Consider the following 18,452-nt stretch of genomic DNA (forward strand, 5'->3'; position numbering starts at 1 on the left):
TTTGCTTATTTAGAAAACTTACAACTTTATACAGTGTAAATTTTAAAAGAAAAGCAGCAGCCGAATTTTGCTCTTAAGTTGTGTTTCTAATATCACCCGATTTGTTGTGTTGCAGTGAAAATTCTACCAGTGGAATTTCCAAATTAATATCCTTCGTTGTTTCGGGACGTCATTCTATCGTTGTCTGCCATCTTTATGGACAACTTTTATCATTAAAAACACGGATCTTCTGCAATTAATTATTGCAATCAATGCTTTTGTTTGCAAATATTTTATTTTAGTATTAAAACAACACCGAAAAATACTACTAATCAGGAGAATGACGATCGTTTTCTACAAAGATGGCAGCTGTTTCGTGGACGAGGGCATGTGCTAACAGGGTGATTACGCAACAAAAACGATGGATTTTAGTACTTTTTCTGTAATTTCTAATTACATGTACATTTTACTAATTATTGCATGATTGCAATAATATGATATTTCGCAAATGATTGTATTCATACATTGCTACTGTTTTGTAGCTCATACAGATAAGGAGAACATGAAGTGTACATTGACACGTATGTTTAGGAGAGGTAAGAAAAATTCATAAACAGCCTAATACATTTTGGTTTTTGAACCAAAATCAATTGTTTAATTAAAAACAGGTTATTCGAACAGTAAAATGAACCTTCCTAACTTTGTAAACTGTTTAAATAATGGAAATTTTTACCAGCACTAAAAGCAACTTTTTCAAATCTAGCTATTTTATTTTAAAAAGTGTGTAATAAGTGTAAATGTGTGCGCTTATATGTTTTTATAAATACTCTATTCATAGCTAGTATGGGAACTGCTTCTAAGGAACTATAGAAATGGTAGTGTAATGGTTAACACTTAAGACAGTAGAGTGGTAGGTCAGTGGTTCTAGCCCTGATACAGGATGTTTTCAATTGCTCCTGTAGTAAAGAAAACGATGCTGCACAAACTTCTTTAGATATGCTGTAGTGAAATCTTTGTTTGGATTATTTAGACCAAAATCAATAGGAGCAGATTGTGAAAGCCATAACCCCGGCCTTTGGCAGAAAATGCTTTTTTCACAAAATAAAATATTCTTTGTGAAATAAAAATGTATAGCGATAGGTTAAATCTTTAATATCTGGATACACTACATAAAATACAACCTGCAGTTCCTATTTTATAAACCACAACAAAGACATCTGCAAAAAATGATCCGGCGCAGAAGATAACGATAGTAGTATGTAGAGAGCAGATCTACACAAAAAAGTGACGGATCCAGCGGGGGGATAGAAAAAGGGGGTTGCGAATTAAATTGGCTAGGGGTGTAGATTGAATTGGGTGGAGTTGAATGAGATGTTGGGGTTTGGGGGGAAATTGTGGTGTAGAGTAGGGGGTTGAATTCGAGGGGGTATGGATCCGCTCCCGGCGTAATCGGCGGATTATCTGTGGATGAGTCATCCGATTAGTGGGGGATGAGTCATCCGATTAAACGTGGATTATCGCGGGATTAGTCGGGGGAATCGTTGCGGATTAGTCGGCCGAATCGTCGCGGATTATCGGTGGATTAGTGGGGGGTGAATATCTGGGACATCGAGGGCTGGTTGGTTTTCCGGAGTGGATCTCGCGGATTATCGAGGAGAGCGAGAGATTACCGGATGAGTGAGGGGGTTAATATCTGGGACACCGAGGGGTTGATTTTCCAAGTAATACAAGCAAATAAGACTGACGAAAATAACAATAATGAGATTGCTTTGCAATTCGTTATCGAGTGCAAGGGGGAGCGTGTGACATTATGTTCAATCATCAATCCTCAAATGTATAACATTTCCTCATCGTTTCAATGGAGCGTACCAGCTCTCATGATCTTGGATCGAAATGAAATTTATAAAGAGTCTAGGTCTTCTTCAGAATTGAAACTATTTAAAATTGATGGAGCCTGCAATCTGAAGGAATTTAGAGAGAAAATAAGCAAGGATTACAATCTCTGTATATCAAGACATTGATTACTTGAGGAAACTGTTCGGTGATAAAATTTTGGTGAAGGAATTGTTAATATGATTGCATTTTATAGTGATTATATGTTGTTATATCGTACAGGATTGAATTTACTATTAACGGATGATTTACCGAATATAAGTTTTGTATAACTTACAATATTTTGCAATTTCGCATGAGATGAATCTAAGAAAGATTTGGTTGATTGTACAATTCTCAATGTTTTAAAATGTTGATTGGAATAAATTTACAAAAGATTCAGTTACTCTCACTACGAAGTCTATATACAACACAATTTTTTGATTTTCGAAGTTGAGAGATCATCATGAGTAATCAGTATATTGAGAATTATTCCATGAAGTGGTAAAGCACCCATGGATCTTTTAATTAGATTAAACTAGTAGACTCGCTAGTTCCATGCACTGTGAGAGATCATCATGAGTAATCAGTATATTGAGAATTATTCCATGAAGTGGTAAAGCACCCATGGATCTTTTAATTAGATTAAACTAGTAGACTCGCTAGTTCCATGCACTGTGAGAGATCATCATGAGTAATCAGTATATTGAGAATTATTCCATGAAGTGGTAAAGCACCCATGGATCCTTTAATTGGATTAAACTAGTAGACTTGCTAGTTCCATGCACCGTGAGAAATCATGATGAGTAATCAGTATATTGAGAACTATTCCATGAAGTGGTAAAGCACCCATGGATCTTTTAATTAGATTAAACTAGTAGACTCGCTAGTTCCATGCACCGTGAGAGATCATCATGAGTAATCAGTATATTGAGAATTATTCCATGAAGTGGTAAAGCACCCATGGATCCTTTAATTGGATTAAACTAGTAGACTTGCTAGTTCCATGCACCGTGAGAGATCATCATGAGTAATCAGTATATTGAGAATTATTCCATGAAGTGGTAAAGCACCCAAGGATCCTTTAATTAGATTAAACTAGTAAACTTGCTAGTTCCATGCACCGTGAGAGATCATCATGAGTAATCAGTATATTGAGAATTATTCCATGAAGTGGTAAAGCACCCATAGATCCTTTAATTAGATTAAACTAGTACACTTGCTAGTTCCATGCACCGTACACTCCTGATGATCTCTTACAGTACTTTATAATAATTGTACACATACTTATTCTCTGTACTTTATTAACACTCATGATGATCTCTTACAGTACTTTATAATAATTGTACACATACTTATTTTCAGTACTTTATTAACACTCCTAATGATCTCTTACAGTACTTTATAATAATTGTACATATACTTATTCTCTGTACTTTATTAACACTCCTGATGATCTCTTACTACACTTTATAATAATTGTACATATACTTATTCTCAGTACTTTATAACCACTCCTAATGATCTCTTACAGTACTTTATAATAATTGTACATATACTTATTCTCAGTACTTTATTAACACCCCTAATGATCTCTTACAGTACTTTATAACAATTGTACATATACTTATTCTCAGTACTTTATTAACACTCCTGATGATCTCTTACAGTACTTTATAATAATTGTACATATACTTATTCTCTGTACTTTATTAACACTCCTAATGATCTCTTACAGTACTTTATAATAATTGTACATATACTTATTCTCTGTACTTTATTACCACTCCTGATGATCTCTTACAGCACTTTATAATAATTGTACATATACTTATTCTCAGTACTTTATTAACACTCCTGATGATCTCTTACAGCACTTTATAATAATTATACATATACTTATTATCAGTACTTTATTAACACTCCTGATGATCTCTTACAGCACTTTATAATAATTGTACATATACTTATTCTCAGTACTTTATTAACACTCCTGATGATCTCTTACAGCACTTTATAATAATTGTACATATACTTATTCTCAGTACTTTATTAACACTCCTGATGATCTCTTACAGCACTTTATAATAATTGTACATATACTTATTCTCTGTACTTTATTAACACTCCTGATGATCTCTTACAGCACTTTATAATAATTGTACATATACTTATTCTCTGTACTTTATTAACACTCCTGATGATCTCTTACAGCACTTTATAATAATTGTACACATACTTATTCTCTGTACTTTGTTAACACTCCTGATGATCTCTTAATACACTTTATAATAATTGTACATATACTTATTCTCAGTACTTTATTAACACTCCTGATGATCTCTTAATACACTTTATAATAATTGTACATATACTTATTCTCTGTACTTTATTAACACTCCTGATGATCTCTTACAGCACTTTATAATAATTGTACATATACTTATTCTCTGTACTTTATTAACACTCTTGATGATCTCTTACTACACTTTATAATAATTGTACATATACTTATTCTCTGTACTTTATTAACACTCCTGATGATCTCTGACAGCACTTTATAATAATTGTACATATACTTATTCTCTGTACTTTATTAACACTCTTGATGATCTCTTACAGCACTTTATAATAATTGTACACATACTTATTCTCAGTACTTTATTAACACTCCTGATGATCTCTTACAGCAATTTAGAATAATTGTACACATACTTATTCTCTGTACTTTATTAACACTCTTGATGATCTCTTACTACACTTTATAATAATTGTACACATACTTATTCTCTGTACTTTATTAACACTCCTGATGATCTCTTACAGCACTTTATAATAATTGTACATATACTTATTCTCTGTACTTTATTAACACTCTTGATGATCTCTTACTACACTTTATAATAATTGTACATATACTTATTCTCTGTACTTTATTAACACTCCTGATGATCTCTGACAGCACTTTATAATAATTGTACATATACTTATTCTCTGTACTTTATTAACACTCTTGATGATCTCTTACAGCACTTTATAATAATTGTACACATACTTATTCTCAGTACTTTATTAACACTCCTGATGATCTCTTACAGCAATTTAGAATAATTGTACACATACTTATTCTCTGTACTTTATTAACACTCTTGATGATCTCTTACTACACTTTATAATAATTGTACACATACTTATTCTCTGTATTTAATTAACACTCTTGATGGTCTTTTACTACACTTTATAATAATTGTACACATACTTATTCTTTGTACTTTTTTACCACACCTGATGATCTCTTACAGCACTTTATAATAATTGTACATATACTTATTCTCAGTACTTTATTAACACTCTTGATGATCTCTTACAGCACTTTATAATAATTGTACATATACTTATTCTCAGTACTTTATTAACACTCTTGATGATCTCTTACAGCACTTTATAATAATTGTACACATACTTATTCTCAGTACTTTATTAACACTCCTAATGATCTCTTACAGTACTTTATAATAATTGTACATATACTTATTCTCTGTACTTTATTAACACTCCTGATGATCTCTTACAGCACTTTATAATAATTGTACACATACTTATTCTCTGTACTTTATTAACACTCCTGATGATCTCTTACAGCAATTTAGAATAATTGTACACATACTTATTCTCTGTACTTCATTAACACTCTTGATGATCTCTTACTACACTTTATAATAATTGTACACATACTTATTATCTGTACTTTGTTAACACACCTGATGATCTCTTACAGCACTTTATAATGATTGTACATATACTTATTCTCTGTACTTTATTAACACCCCTAATGATCTCTTACAGCACTTTATAATAATTGTACATATACTTATTCTCTGTACTTTATTAACACTCTTGATGATCTCTTACAGCACTTTATAATAATTGTACATATACTTAATATTTGTACTTTATTAACACTCTTGATGAACTCTTACAGCACTTTATAATAATTGTACATATACTTATTATCTGTACTTTAATAACACTCCTGATGATCTCTTACTACACTTTATAATAATTGTACACATACTTATTCTCAGTACTTTATTAACACTCCTGATGATCTCTTACAGGACTTTATAATAATTGTACATATACTTATTCTCTATACTTTATTAACACTCCTGATGATCTTTTACAGCACTTTATAATAATTGTACATATACTTATTCTCTGTACTTTATTAACCCTACTGATGATCTCTTACAACATTTTATAATAATTGTACACATACTTATTCTCTGTACTTTATTAACACTCCTGACGATCTCTTACAGCACTTTATAATAATTGTACATATACTTATTCTCTGTACTTTATTAACACTTTTGATGATCTCTTACAGCACTTTATAATAATTGTACACATACTTATTCTCTGTACTTTAATAACACTCCTGATGATCTCTTACAGCACTTTATAATAATTGTACATATACTTATTCTCTGTACTTTATTGACACTCCTGATGATCTCTTACAGCACTTTATAATAATTGTACACATACTTATTCTCTCTACTTTATTAACACTCCTGATGATCTCTTACAGCAATTTAGAATAATTGTACACATACTTATTCTCTGTACTTTATTAACACTCTTGATGATCTCTTACTACACTTTATAATAATTGTACACATACTTATTATCTGTACTTTGTTAACACACCTGATGATCTCTTACAGCACTTTATAATAATTGTACATATACTTATTCTCTGTACTTTATTAACACCCCTAATGATCTCTTACAGCACTTTATAATAATTGTACATATACTTATTCTCTGTACTTTATTAACACTCTTGATGATCTCTTACAGCACTTTATAATAATTGTACATATACTTAATATTTGTACTTTATTAACACTCTTGATGAACTCTTACAGCACTTTATAATAATTGTACATATACTTATTATCTGTACTTTAATAACACTCCTGATGATCTCTTACTACACTTTATAATAATTGTACACATACTTATTCTCAGTACTTTATAAACACTCCTGATGATCTCTTACAGGACTTTATAATAATTGTACATATACTTATTCTCTATACTTTATTAACACTCCTGATGATCTTTTACAGCACTTTATAATAATTGCACATATACTTATTCTCTGTACTTTATTAACCCTACTGATGATCTCTTACAGCATTTTATAATAATTGTACACATACTTATTCTCTGTACTTTATTAACACTCCTGACGATCTCTTACAGCACTTTATAATAATTGTACATATACTTATTCTCTGTACTTTATTAACACTTTTGATGATCTCTTACAGCATTTTATAATAATTGTACATATACTTATTCTCTGTACTTTATTAACACTCTTGATGATCTCTTACAGCATTTTATAATAATTGTACATATACTTATTCTCAGTACTTTATTAACACTCCTGATGATCTCTTACAGCACTTTATAATAATTGTACATATACTTATTCTCTGTACTTTATTAACACTCCTGATGATCTCTTACAGCACTTTATAATAATTGTACATATACTTATTCTCTGTACTTTATTAACACTCCTGATGATCTCTTACAGCACTTTATAATAATTGTACACATACTTATTCTCTGTACTTTGTTAACACTCCTGATGATCTCTTAATACACTTTATAATAATTGTACATATACTTATTCTCAGTACTTTATTAACACTCCTGATGATCTCTTAATACACTTTATAATAATTGTACATATACTTATTCTCTGTACTTTATTAACACTCCTGATGATCTCTTACAGCACTTTATAATAATTGTACATATACTTATTCTCTGTACTTTATTAACACTCTTGATGATCTCTTACTACACTTTATAATAATTGTACATATACTTATTCTCTGTACTTTATTAACACTCCTGATGATCTCTGACAGCACTTTATAATAATTGTACATATACTTATTCTCTGTACTTTATTAACACTCTTGATGATCTCTTACAGCACTTTATAATAATTGTACACATACTTATTCTCAGTACTTTATTAACACTCCTGATGATCTCTTACAGCAATTTAGAATAATTGTACACATACTTATTCTCTGTACTTTATTAACACTCTTGATGATCTCTTACTACACTTTATAATAATTGTACACATACTTATTCTCTGTACTTTATTAACACTCCTGATGATCTCTTACAGCACTTTATAATAATTGTACATATACTTATTCTCTGTACTTTATTAACACTCTTGATGATCTCTTACTACACTTTATAATAATTGTACATATACTTATTCTCTGTACTTTATTAACACTCCTGATGATCTCTGACAGCACTTTATAATAATTGTACATATACTTATTCTCTGTACTTTATTAACACTCTTGATGATCTCTTACAGCACTTTATAATAATTGTACACATACTTATTCTCAGTACTTTATTAACACTCCTGATGATCTCTTACAGCAATTTAGAATAATTGTACACATACTTATTCTCTGTACTTTATTAACACTCTTGATGATCTCTTACTACACTTTATAATAATTGTACACATACTTATTCTCTGTATTTAATTAACACTCTTGATGGTCTTTTACTACACTTTATAATAATTGTACACATACTTATTCTTTGTACTTTTTTACCACACCTGATGATCTCTTACAGCACTTTATAATAATTGTACATATACTTATTCTCAGTACTTTATTAACACTCTTGATGATCTCTTACAGCACTTTATAATAATTGTACATATACTTATTCTCAGTACTTTATTAACACTCTTGATGATCTCTTACAGCACTTTATAATAATTGTACACATACTTATTCTCAGTACTTTATTAACACTCCTAATGATCTCTTACAGTACTTTATAATAATTGTACATATACTTATTCTCTGTACTTTATTAACACTCCTGATGATCTCTTACAGCACTTTATAATAATTGTACACATACTTATTCTCTGTACTTTATTAACACTCCTGATGATCTCTTACAGCAATTTAGAATAATTGTACACATACTTATTCTCTGTACTTCATTAACACTCTTGATGATCTCTTACTACACTTTATAATAATTGTACACATACTTATTATCTGTACTTTGTTAACACACCTGATGATCTCTTACAGCACTTTATAATGATTGTACATATACTTATTATCTGTACTTTATTAACACCCCTAATGATCTCTTACAGCACTTTATAATAATTGTACATATACTTATTCTCTGTACTTTATTAACACTCTTGATGATCTCTTACAGCACTTTATAATAATTGTACATATACTTAATATTTGTACTTTATTAACACTCTTGATGAACTCTTACAGCACTTTATAATAATTGTACATATACTTATTATCTGTACTTTAATAACACTCCTGATGATCTCTTACTACACTTTATAATAATTGTACACATACTTATTCTCAGTACTTTATTAACACTCCTGATGATCTCTTACAGGACTTTATAATAATTGTACATATACTTATTCTCTATACTTTATTAACACTCCTGATGATCTTTTACAGCACTTTATAATAATTGTACATATACTTATTCTCTGTACTTTATTAACCCTACTGATGATCTCTTACAACATTTTATAATAATTGTACACATACTTATTCTCTGTACTTTATTAACACTCCTGACGATCTCTTACAGCACTTTATAATAATTGTACATATACTTATTCTCTGTACTTTATTAACACTTTTGATGATCTCTTACAGCACTTTATAATAATTGTACACATACTTATTCTCTGTACTTTAATAACAATCCTGATGATCTCTTACAGCACTTTATAATAATTGTACATATACTTATTCTCTGTACTTTATTGACACTCCTGATGATCTCTTACAGCACTTTATAATAATTGTACACATACTTATTCTCTCTACTTTATTAACACTCCTGATGATCTCTTACAGCAATTTAGAATAAGTGTACACATACTTATTCTCTGTACTTTATTAACACTCTTGATGATCTCTTACTACACTTTATAATAATTGTACACATACTTATTATCTGTACTTTGTTAACACACCTGATGATCTCTTACAGCACTTTATAATAATTGTACATATACTTATTCTCTGTACTTTATTAACACCCCTAATGATCTCTTACAGCACTTTATAATAATTGTACATATACTTATTCTCTGTACTTTATTAACACTCTTGATGATCTCTTACAGCACTTTATAATAATTGTACATATACTTAATATTTGTACTTTATTAACACTCTTGATGAACTCTTACAGCACTTTATAATAATTGTACATATACTTATTATCTGTACTTTAATAACACTCCTGATGATCTCTTACTACACTTTATAATAATTGTACACATACTTATTCTCAGTACTTTATAAACACTCCTGATGATCTCTTACAGGACTTTATAATAATTGTACATATACTTATTCTCTATACTTTATTAACACTCCTGATGATCTTTTACAGCACTTTATAATAATTGCACATATACTTATTCTCTGTACTTTATTAACCCTACTGATGATCTCTTACAGCATTTTATAATAATTGTACACATACTTATTCTCTGTACTTTATTAACACTCCTGACGATCTCTTACAGCACTTTATAATAATTGTACATATACTTATTCTCTGTACTTTATTAACACTTTTGATGATCTCTTACAGCATTTTATAATAATTGTACATATACTTATTCTCTGTACTTTATTAACACTCTTGATGATCTCTTACAGCATTTTATAATAATTGTACATATACTTATTCTCAGTACTTTATTAACACTCCTGATGATCTCTTACAGCAATTTAGAATAATTGTACACATACTTATTTTCTGTACTTTATTAACACTCTTGATGATCTCTTATTACACTTTATAATAATTGTACACATACTTATTATCTGTACTTTGTTAACACACCTGATGAACTCTTACAGCACTTTATAATAATTGTACATATACTTATTCTCAGTACTTTATTAACACTCTTGATGATCTCTTACAGCAATTTAGAATAATTGTACACATACTTATTCTCTGTACTTCATTAACACTCTTGATGATCTCTTACTACACTTTATAATAATTGTACACATACTTATTATCTGTACTTTGTTAACACACCTGATGATCTCTTACAGCACTTTATGATAATTGTACATATACTTATTCTCTGTACTTTATTAACACCCCTAATGATCTCTTACAGCACTTTATAATAATTGTACATATACTTATTCTCTGTACTTTATTAACACTCTTGATGATCTCTTACTACACTTTATAATAATTGTACACATACTTATTATCTGTACTTTGTTAACACACCTGATGATCTCTTACAACACTTTATAATAATTGTACATATACTTATTCTCAGTAGTTTATTAACACTCCTGATGATCTCTTAATACACTTTATAATAATTGTACATATACTTATTCTCTGTACTTTATTAACACTCCTGATGATCTCTTACAGCACTTTATAATAATTGTACATATACTTATTCTCTGTACTTTATTAACACTCTTGATGATCTCTTACTACACTTTATAATAATTGTACATATACTTATTCTCTGTACTTTATTAACACTCCTGATGATCTCTGACAGCACTTTATAATAATTGTACATATACTTATTCTCTGTACTTTATTAACACTCTTGATGATTTCTTACAGCACTTTATAATAATTGTACACATACTTATTCTCAGTACTTTATTAACACTCCTGATGATCTCTTACAGCAATTTAGAATAATTGTACACATACTTATTCTCTGTACTTTATTAACACTCTTGATGATCTCTTACTACACTTTATAATAATTGTACACATACTTATTCTCTGTATTTTATTAACACTCTTGATGGTCTTTTACTACACTTTATAATAATTGTACACATACTTATTCTCTGTACTTTTTTACCACACCTGATGATCTCTTACAGCACTTTATAATAATTGTACATATACTTATTCTCAGTACTTTATTAACACTCTTGATGATCTCTTACAGCACTTTATAATAATTGTACATATACTTATTCTCAGTACTTTATTAACACTCTTGATGATCTCTGACATCACTTTATAATAATACACATACTTATTCTCAGTACTTTATTAACACTCCTAATGATCTCTTACAGTACTTTATAATAATTGTACATATACTTATTCTCTGTACTTTATTAACACTCCTGATGATCTCTTACAGCACTTTATAATAATTGTACACATACTTATTCTCTGTACTTTATTAAAACTCCTGATGATCTCTTACAGCACTTTATAATAATTGTACATATACTTATTCTCTGTACTTTATTGACACTCCTGATGATCTCTTACAGCACTTTATAATAATTGTACACATACTTATTCTCTCTACTGTATTAACACTCCTGATGATCTCTTACAGGACTTTATAATAATTGTACATATACTTATTCTCTATACTTTATTAACACTCCTGATGATCTCTTACAGCACTTTATAATAATTGTACATATACTTATTCTCTGTACTTTATTAACCCTACTGATGATCTCTTACAGCATTTTATAATAATTGTACACATACTTATTCTCTGTACTTTATTAACACTCCTGATGATCTCTTACAGTACTTTATAATAATTGTACACATACTTATTCTCAGTACTTTATTAACACTCCTGATGATCTCTTACAGTACTTTATAATAATTGTACATATACTTATTCTCTGTACTTTATTAACACTCTTGATGATCTCTTACAGCACTTTATAATAATTGTACATATACTTATTCTCTGTACTTTATTAACACTTTTGATGATCTCTTACAGCATTTTATAATAATTGTACATATACTTATTCTCTGTACTTTATTAACACTCTTGATGATCTCTTACAGCATTTTATAATAATTGTACACATACTTATTCTCAGTACTTTATTAACACTCCTGATGATCTCTTACAGCAATTTAGAATAATTGTACACATACTTATTCTCTGTACTTTATTAACACTCTTGATGATCTCTTATTACACTTTATAATAATTGTACACATACTTATTATCTGTACTTTGTTAACACACCTGATGATCTCTTACAGCACTTTATAATAATTGTACATATACTTATTCTCAGTACTTTATTAACACTCCTGATGATCTCTTACAGTACTTTATAATAATTGTACATATGCTTATTCTCTGTACTTTATTAACACTTTTGATGATCTCTTACAGCAATTTAGAATAATTGTACACATACTTATTCTCTGTACTTCATTAACACTCTTGATGATCTCTTACAGCACTTTATAATAATTGTACATATACTTATTCTCTGTACTTTATTAACACCCCTAATGATCTCTTACAGCACTTTATAATAATTGTACATATACTTATTCTCTGTACTTTATTAACACTCTTGATGATCTCTTACAGCACTTTATAATAATTGTACATATACTTATTCTCAGTACTTTATTAACACTCCTGATCATCTCTTACTACACTTTATAATAATTGTACATATACTTATTCTCAGTACTTTATTAACACTCCTAATGATCTCTTACAGTACTTTATAATAATTGTACATATACTTATTCTCTGTACTTTATTAACACTCCTGATGATCTCTTACAGCACTTTATAATAATTGTACACATACTTATTCTCAGTACTTTATTAACACTCTTGATGATCTCTTAATACACTTTATAATAATTGTACATATACTTATTCTCAGTACTTTATTAACACTCCTGATGATCTCTTACAGTACTTTATAATAATTGTACATATGCTTATTCTCTGTACTTTATTAACACTCTTGATGATCTCTTACAGCACTTTATAATAATTGTACATATACTTATTCTCTGTACTTTATTAACCCTACTGATGATCTCTTACAGCATTTTATAACAATTGTACACATACTTATTCTCTGTACTTTATTAACACTCCTGACGATCTCTTACTACACTTTATAATAATTGTACATATACTTATTCTCAGTACTTTATTAACACTCCTAATGATCTCTTACAGTACTTTATAATAATTGTACATATACTTATTCTCTGTACTTTATTAACACTCCTGATGATCTCTTACAGCACTTTATAATAATTGTACACATACTTATTCTCAGTACTTTATTAACACTCTTGATGATCTCTTAATACACTTTATAATAATTGTACATATACTTATTCTCTGTACTTTATTAACACTCCTGATGATCTCTTACAGTACTTTATAATAATTGTACATATGCTTATTCTCTGTACTTTATTAACACTCTTGATGATCTCTTACAGCACTTTATAATAATTGTACATATACTTATTCTCTGTACTTTATTAACCCTACTGATGATCTCTTACAGCATTTTATAATAATTGTACACATACTTATTCTCTGTACTTTATTAACACTCCTGACGATCTCTTACAGCACTTTATAATAATTGTACATATACTTATTCTCTGTACTTTATTAACACTTTTGATGATCTCTTACAGCATTTTATAATAATTGTACATATACTTATTCTCTGTACTTTATTAACACTCTTGATGATCTCTTACAGCATTTTATAATAATTGTACACATACTTATTCTCAGTACTTTATTAACACTCCTGATGATCTCTTACAGCAATTTAGAATAATTGTACACATACTTATTTTCTGTACTTTATTAACACTCTTGATGATCTCTTATTACACTTTATAATAATTGTACACATACTTATTATCTGTACTTTGTTAACACACCTGATGATCTCTTACAGCACTTTATAATAATTGTACATATACTTATTCTCAGTACTTTATTAACACTCCTGATGATCTCTTACAGCAATTTAGAATAATTGTACACATACTTATTCTCTGTACTTCATTAACACTCTTGATGATCTCTTACTACACTTTATAATAATTGTACACATACTTATTATCTGTACTTTGTTAACACACCTGATGATCTCTTACAGCACTTTATGATAATTGTACATATACTTATTCTCTGTACTTTATTAACACCCCTAATGATCTCTTACAGCACTTTATAATAATTGTACATATACTTATTCTCTGTACTTTATTAACACTCTTGATGATCTCTTACTACACTTTATAATAATTGTACACATACTTATTATCTGTACTTTGTTAACACACCTGATGATCTCTTACAACACTTTATAATAATTGTACATATACTTATTCTCAGTACTTTATTAACACTCCTGATGATCTCTTAATACACTTTATAATAATTGTACATATACTTATTCTCTGTACTTTATTAACACTCCTGATGATCTCTTACAGCACTTTATAATAATTGTACATATACTTATTCTCTGTACTTTATTAACACTCTTGATGATCTCTTACTACACTTTATAATAATTGTACATATACTTATTCTCTGTACTTTATTAACACTCCTGATGATCTCTGACAGCACTTTATAATAATTGTACATATACTTATTCTCTGTACTTTATTAACACTCTTGATGATCTCTTACAACACTTTATAATAATTGTACACATACTTATTCTCAGTACTTTATTAACACTCCTGATGATCTCTTACAGCAATTTAGAATAATTGTACACATACTTATTCTCTGTACTTTATTAACACTCTTGATGATCTCTTACTACACTTTATAATAATTGTACACATACTTATTCTCTGTATTTTATTAACACTCTTGATGGTCTTTTACTACACTTTATAATAATTGTACACATACTTATTCTCTGTACTTTTTTACCACACCTGATGATCTCTTACAGCACTTTATAATAATTGTACATATACTTATTCTCAGTACTTTATTAACACTCTTGATGATCTCTTACAGCACTTTATAATAATTGTACATATACTTATTCTCAGGACTTTATTAACACTCTTGATGATCTCTGACAGCACTTTATAATAATACACATACTTATTCTCAGTACTTTATTAACACTCCTAATGATCTCTTACAGTACTTTATAATAATTGTACATATACTTATTCTCTGTACTTTATTAACACTCCTGATGATCTCTTACAGCACTTTATAATAAATGTACACATACTTATTCTCTGTACTTTATTAAAACTCCTGATGATCTCTTACAGCACTTTATAATAATTGTACATATACTTATTCTCTGTACTTTATTGACACTCCTGATGATCTCTTACAGCACTTTATAATAATTGTACACATACTTATTCTCTCTACTGTATTAACACTCCTGATGATCTCTTACAGGACTTTATAATAATTGTACATATACTTATTCTCTATACTTTATTAACACTCCTGATGATCTCTTACAGCACTTTATAATAATTGTACATATACTTATTCTCTGTACTTTATTAACCCTACTGATGATCTCTTACAGCATTTTATAATAATTGTACACATACTTATTCTCTGTACTTTATTAACACTCCTGATGATCTCTTACAGTACTTTATAATAATTGTACACATACTTATTCTCAGTACTTTATTAACACTCCTGATGATCTCTTACAGTACTTTATAATAATTGTACATATACTTATTCTCTGTACTTTATTAACACTCTTGATGATCTCTTACAGCACTTTATAATAATTGTACATATACTTATTCTCTGTACTTTATTAACACTTTTGATGATCTCTTACAGCATTTTATAATAATTGTACATATACTTATTCTCTGTACTTTATTAACACTCTTGATGATCTCTTACAGCATTTTATAATAATTGTACACATACTTATTCTCAGTACTTTATTAACACTCCTGATGATCTCTTACAGCAATTTAGAATAATTGTACACATACTTATTCTCTGTACTTTATTAACACTCTTGATGATCTCTTATTACACTTTATAATAATTGTACACATACTTATTATCTGTACTTTGTTAACACACCTGATGATCTTTTACAGCACTTTATAATAATTGTACATATACTTATTCTCAGTACTTTATTAACACTCCTGATGATCTCTTACAGTACTTTATAATAATTGTACATATGCTTATTCTCTGTACTTTATTAACACTTTTGATGATCTCTTACAGCAATTTAGAATAATTGTACACATACTTATTCTCTGTACTTCATTAACACTCTTGATGATCTCTTACAGCACTTTATAATAATTGTACATATACTTATTCTCTGTACTTTATTAACACCCCTAATGATCTCTTACAGCACTTTATAATAATTGTACATATACTTATTCTCTGTACTTTATTAACACTCTTGATGATCTCTTACAGCACTTTATAATAATTGTACATATACTTATTCTCAGTACTTTATTAACACTCCTAATGATCTCTTACAGTACTTTATAATAATTGTACATATACTTATTCTCTGTACTTTATTAACACTCCTGATGATCTCTTACAGCACTTTATAATAATTGTACACATACTTATTCTCAGTACTTTATTAACACTCTTGATGATCTCTTAATACACTTTATAATAATTGTACATATACTTATTCTCAGTACTTTATTAACACTCCTGATGATCTCTTACAGTACTTTATAATAATTGTACATATGCTTATTCTCTGTACTTTATTAACACTCTTGATGATCTCTTACAGCACTTTATAATAATTGTACATATACTTATTCTCTGTACTTTATTAACACTCTTGATGATCTCTTACAGCACTTTATAATAATTGTACACATACTTATTCTCAGTACTTTATTAACACTCTTGATGATCTCTTAATACACTTTATAATAATTGTACATATACTTATTCTCAGTACTTTATTAACACTCCTGATGATCTCTTACATTACTTTATAATAATTGTACATATGCTTATTCTCTGTACTTTATTAACACTCTTGATGATCTCTTACAGCACTTTATAATAATTGTACATATACTTATTCTCTTTACTTTATTAACACTTTTGATGATCTCTTACATTACTTTATAATAATTGTACATATGCTTATTCTCTGTACTTTATTAACACTCTTGATGATCTCTTATTACACTTTATAATAATTGTACACATACTTATTATCTGTACTTTGTTAACACACCTGATGATCTCTTACAGCACTTTATAATAATTGTACATATACTTATTCTCTGTACTTTATTAACACTTTTGATGATCTCTTACAGCATTTTATAATAATTGTACATATACTTATTCTCTGTACTTTATTAACACTCCTGATTACTCTGTGAGAGATCATCATGAGTAATCAGTATATTGAGAGTTATTCCATGAAGTGGTGTTAAATGAAGTCGAACATTCTAAGCAGATATATTTATTAGCTGAAACGGATGATGCACTTCTTTCCCTACTTCTGCTTCTTTCTCTATTATCAATTGAAGTGGAAGGAGTAGAATTTTCCGATGAAATTAAATTATGCTCTCGTGAAAGCTTGAACATCTTCGAGGAAGATTTCCAGCTGCCAAGAATTAAAAATCTCATC

The 18,452-nt window shown here is 28.7% G+C and overlaps 1 long non-coding RNA gene across 2 annotated transcripts in view; it reads left to right on the top strand.

Annotated features, from left to right (window-relative positions):
* Positions 1 to 18,452, top strand: part of LOC137398570 (uncharacterized) — a 31,655-nt gene that overhangs the window by 9,496 nt on the left and 3,707 nt on the right. The window lies entirely within an intron of this gene.

Source organism: Watersipora subatra, chromosome 6 (genome assembly GCF_963576615.1).
Source record: "Watersipora subatra chromosome 6, tzWatSuba1.1, whole genome shotgun sequence".
In the NCBI taxonomy this organism is placed as follows: Eukaryota; Metazoa; Bryozoa; class Gymnolaemata; order Cheilostomatida; family Watersiporidae; genus Watersipora; species Watersipora subatra.